Raw genomic sequence first — 6,000 nt, forward strand, 5'->3', positions numbered from 1 at the left:
ACACATTCTTTCTTAGCTCAACTCTTCTCACCTTTAAAATGAAAAGCTTACCTCATGTGGTTATCTTGTGATGCAAACACATCTAATTTATAAACCACTTAGTATGGAGCATAGTGTTTGACAGGAGTTCTGTGGCTATAAAGTCCTTACCTCCTCCCATCTACAAATAGCAATATCTATGAGAGCACCAGCAATCAAAACAGAGACCCTGCACAGAACCTTGTAATAGTATTTACAAAATGGTTGGGAAATACATGAAATTTCTTTCAAGGTAAAAAGAGAATCTGAAGAGATATTACCAAACCTAGATTTGGCTGCTCAGGCAATAATTTGAGAAGCAAGTGTTAGTAGAAAGGAGAGTTGCTTTAATCAGAAAAGCTCAACGAGACTGAAGAGGAAGAATGCTTATATTCATAATGACTCAGTGACTTTGGGATTTCTCTCTCCTTTCCGGTCCCTACCTGTAAACAACTAAATGTCCAAAGAGCAGTAATACCCCATGGCTAATTTGACTTCTCAACACAAATTTCTGACGGCCTAGATTTATCAAAGCAAACATCTTTGAGTAAAATTGGAAAAACTTACTTTGTCCACCAACCCCTGGAATAAGTCTCTGGGTAATTGGGTGGTGTATGTTTGAAATTTGTTTGACATCAGTTTTTACGATGCATTGTAAAATCACCAAGTTATTTTATAACTTATTTAACTCTACTCACAAGTTGCGGCTGCATTTGAACACTGGTTTTTCTGTATTTCTAAACCCTCCATCATGCTCTGGGGCTGGTTTTGGGGCCAAGCCAGATTTATTTTGTAAGCTGCGCTGGGCTCTCAGGTGACAACAATTAATGGCCTTGGCCTTCGGTTTCAGGCATGAGAACTTACTTTGGATCACTTTTCCAACCACTAAAGCAATAGTTTTGCACTGTAAAACCAACCCCTAATCAATATGAAATATCTGAAGTGTGTTTATTTATATATTTATTGCTTTTCATCTTCAAAACACTTAACAACATTTAACTGATGGTCCTTAAAATAGGTGAACATCATTTGTTCAAGGCTAGCAACAAACACTAACTCTAAAATCCTAAAATACTGAAAAGGCTACAACTTGGGACAATTTCCTTCATATTTTTCCTCTTCCTCACTTCTTGGGAAAAGCTTTTACTCAGATGTACTCTAGGTCTGAAAACCAAAACTAAAAAGAAAAAAAAGAAATCTTGTCAACAGATCAGAGAACAGCTGGTCCAAGGGTACCAATCTCTGCACAGTGGATTTGGATTTCTTTGGGCCGCTAGAGTGCTGGAATATTCCCACTGCTTTGCCAGGGTACTTGGGAGAGCTTGGTTATTGAAAGATAATTACTCAGGTAAGACATTGATTTTTGTTTTTTTAGGTTTTTTTGGCTGCCTCCATGGACCAGGGCCAGGGGTAGAACCCACACTGCAGCAGCGAGCCAAGCCTCTACTGTGACAACACCTGATCCTTAACCTTCTGCACCACCGGATAACTCCTTTTTTTTTTTTGCTTTTGTTTTTGTTTTTTTGTTTTTTTCCAGACAAGGTTTTGAAAGCACCCCTCACCCTCAATTATCAAGTTATTTCAAATGAAAATAGGTGTGGTGCTTTCATTTTTTTGCTAGTGGAAAAGTGCTGACATTTCTGCACAATTTCCTTCTTTTCCTACTGTAGTTAGCATGTATTTGATAGAAGGTTATACTCAGTGTTTTCCAAATTATTACTACTACCTTAAAAACACCATCTGTGATTAAGGTCACAGTTCATTTGTAAGGTTGTGCTTAGTTATCAGTTCCTCACTGTTAAGTAGTCTGGTATTAACAGAGATGTAGTGTTGCTACTTTTCTTTTTTTCCTCTCTCCCATTTTTCTTCAGAAGGATTTTTTTTAAGGTCTGTTCATTCATATGGGTTCTCACATCAGAATAAAAAGGAATTAACTGGGTCATCATGCTGTACAGTAGGAAAAAAATTTGTATCGGGGAAATAACTATTAAAAAATAATAATAATTTTAAAACGGTGAAAAAAAATTATATTGTGAGACCAGTTTCTAAGTATAGCTCCCTTTTAGAGGAAAATGCCTTAATTTGAAAGCCTTAATTTGAAAATTCCTTTCAAAAAGGAGTAACAACAGATTTAAAGATTTTTTTGATAACTTGTAAAAATGAGTTGGTCCTCCTTTGATTTCTTGCTTTCTAATAACAACTGCTTTGAGAAATGGAAGTTGTCATGTGTTTGGCTTTAAAATCAGTGCAAAGTTTATGGCTTTCTCTTTTGAAATCAGCAGACCACATGCAGAGAACCTGAGCTGTTTGCTCTTAATTACTAGTAAAACAGGAAAGCAATTAGTTGAGCAATTAATTCAATATGTAGTGGGAGCTTTTATTAGCCATTTTTGTTCCAATAACCATGTATATGAATTCCTCAGTTCCCAGGACATGCTCTCAAAGAATAAATAAAACAATTAGGAAACAAGAAGTTCTTCGTATGTGTATGTGTCAGTTAATGATCTTAACTGTACAAAAAAATATCAGAGCAGACTGTTACTAAATTGTGTTCTTTTTACCCCCCAAACTCAATTACACCTAGCTAACTCTCAATTTACTCTTGATCTCTGTTATCTGAATTGTTTTTAACAAATAATTTCCCAAAATAATAAACATTAAAGTGAGTAAGGTGACAAATTTTAATTTAGCACATCAGCACATTTTATTGCAAATGTGGTTGTTTCTTTCACATGTCAAATACTCTAGGCTTAAGTGATGACTATTGTTTTCTGATCTGAAAAACTTGATGTGGCTTTTGACTTCCTAATTTTTAATTTTCTAGTTTTGTGTCCCAAAGATGAAATGTCATAATATATTTTTCCAGGAGTTCCCGTCGTGGTTCAGTGGTTAACGAATCCAACTAGGAACCATGGGGTTTCGGGTTTGATCCCTGGCCTTGCTCAGTGGGTTAAGGATCTGGCATTGCCATGAGCTGTGGTATAGGTTGCAGATGCAGCTCAGATCCTGCGTTGCTGTGGCTCTGGCATAGGCTGGCGGCTATAACTCGGATTAGACCCCTAGCCTGGGAATCTCCATATCCCACAGGAGTGGCCCTAGAAAAGGCAAAAAGACAAATAATAATAATAATAAATTTTTCCATGAGGTTAATCCTTTAAACATATCATTCATTTCAGGATAAGGTTTTGGAATGATTTCTCCCTTTAAAAGTTCTCCTGGAGTTCCCATCGAGGCTCAACTGTTAACAAGCTCAACTAGTATCCATGAGGACGAGGGTTCGATCCCTGGCCTCGTTCAGTGGGCTAAGTTACCGGCACTGCCATAAGCTGTGGTGTAGGTTGCAGACACTGCTTGGATCCTGCATTGCTGTGGCTGTGGTGTAGGCTGGTGGCTATAGCTTCAATTTGACCCCTAGCCTGGAAAATTCTGTATGCCTCAACTGCGGTCCTAAAAAGACCAAAAAAAAAAGCTCTCCTTAGGGTTTGTATTTGGTGCTTTTGTACCATAATCGTGAGATATTTTTGTGTATGTTTTAAGTGTTATTTTGTTTTATTAATGTTCTATTTAATATGATGGACAAAAAAAAAATCAAAATTATGAGTTCCCACACCAGAGTTTAAATATTGAAAGTACTATATATGATGGCATTTGAAAATTGAGGTCACCAGAGGAATGTTTGCCTGTGGAACCTACTCAAGTGCATTGAGTAAAAGGACAGGATGATTTTACCTCCTTTTTAACAACATGACTAAAACTCTTAAAGAATTGTTGGTCTTGTAAGAGTTAAATTTATAACATTGATTGTGATGCTAATTAAATATGTCTAGCATTTCATGAAAGAGAGAAAATACAATAATCGTCTAAATCATCAGATAATCTTTTTTTTGTTTTTTTTTTTTTGTTTGTTTGTTTGTTTTGCTATTTCTTTGGGCCGCTCCCGCGGCATATGGAAGTTCCCCGGCTAGGGGTCCAATCGGAGCTGTAGCCATTGGCCTACGCCAGAGCCACAGCAACGCGGGATCCGAGCCACGTCTGCAACCTACACCACAGCTCACGGCAACGCCGGATCCTCAACCCACTGAGCAAGGGCAGAGACCGAACCCGCAACCTCATGGTTCCTAGTCGGATTCGTTAACCACTGCGCCACGACAGGAACTCCTCATCAGATAATCTTAACTATACTGATGTGTTCGCTCTGAGTTACACCAATCCTTCAGCTCCTGTTTTTCCGCTATGTTTTCAAAGGCTGCATAGCATTGACACTCTTAGTTTCAAAGCCAGAGGCAGTGCAGGAGTCAGGCACTAATTGGCCTTAATGTGTTTTAGAGTACAGTGTTTTGTTTTTTTTAATAATGATTTTTACTTTATCCATTATAGGTGGTTTACAGTGCTCTGACATTTTTCTACTGTACAGCAAAGTGACCCAGTTACAAATACATGTATACATTCTTTTTTCTCACATTATCATGCTCCATCAAAAGTGACTAGATATAGTTCCCAGTGCTATACAGCAGGATTCCCATTGCTTATCCATTCATTCCAAAGACAATAGTTTGCATGTATTAACCCCAAATTCCGAATCCGTCCCACTCCCACCCTCTTGGCAACCACAAGAGTGTTTTCCATGTCCATGAGTTTCTTTTCTGTGGAAATGTTCATTGTGCCATATGTTAGATTCCAGATATAAGTGATATCATATGGTATTTGTCTTTTTCTTTCTGACTTCACTCAGTATGAGAGTCTCTAGTTTCATCCATGTTGCTGCAAATGGCATTATTTTGTTTTTTATGGCTGAGTAGTATTCCATTGTGCATATATACCACATCTTCTTAATCCAATCATCTGTCGATGGACATTTAGGTTGTTTTCATGTCTTGGCTATTGTGAATAGTTCTGCAACGAACATGCAGGTGCATGTGTCTTTTTCAAGGAAAGTTCTGTGAAATGACATTATTTTGAATATATTGGGTAAAGTGAAATGCCGTAGTAAAAATCAGTTCTCTTTTCTTTTTACTTTTTGTAATGTGCCTATTAAAAGATTTAAAATTGCATGTGTGGCTCATGTTAATTTTCTATTTTTACAGTTCTGTTTTAGAACTTGCAAGAGTGTGTCTCTTAGAAGAACAAATTTCACAATTTCACATCCGAAAATTTAGTTGTGAGGAAGTCATAAAAGTAGATTTTAGCTTTCTAGCTCTTATCATTCAGAAAGCCTCAAAACTGAAAACTGAAATATATATTGAGTAAGCTAAGTCAATATATCTTCCACATAAAGTATTTTTTAGTGAAGAGCTTAGGCAATATCTCATAAAGTTTAAAATTTGCTTTTCTCCTTGTAGTTATTTTGATAGTATATAGTTTTTTCTAATGTTATTACATTTCACTCAAAAATTAATGATTTTAAAATTTCAAAATACCTGAATTTTTCTTTTCTTTTTTGCCAATTTATTGTTAGTTTTTATTTCCTTTTATTTTTTACAATGTGATCAAAGAAGATGGTCTTACACATTTTTCACTGTTTGAAATGTATTAAGATTTGCATGTGTGTGCATGTGGCAAAATATAACCAGATTTGCAAAAGCCCCACAGGCATGGGATAGGAACAGGTTTTCTCTTCTGTAACATAAGAAACTAATTTGTATGTGTTAATGTCTTTATTTATATTAGTCTAACTGCCTGCCACTCCTTTGCTTTTTGTTTTGTTTTGTTGTTGTTGCATCTTGTTTTGTTTTAAATGCGCAGATTTTCTATAAAGATAGAGATGTTTAAAAATGTCCAAATTTGCTAAAAATAATTTGGGAGATGAAGTAAAACATTTAACAGTTGAGCAAAATATAGGCTAGAATGCCTTACCTGTAATCTAAAAGGTAAAAATAGGAACCATGAAAAGTTCATTGAGAAGAAACGGTTTGTCTGTGGGGATTGAAAAAAAGAACACCATGTAGGATAAGATATGTTACGTGATTCTTAAAATATGAATAG

Source organism: Sus scrofa, chromosome 8, assembly GCF_000003025.6.
Source record: "Sus scrofa isolate TJ Tabasco breed Duroc chromosome 8, Sscrofa11.1, whole genome shotgun sequence".
Classification (NCBI taxonomy): domain Eukaryota; kingdom Metazoa; phylum Chordata; class Mammalia; order Artiodactyla; family Suidae; genus Sus; species Sus scrofa.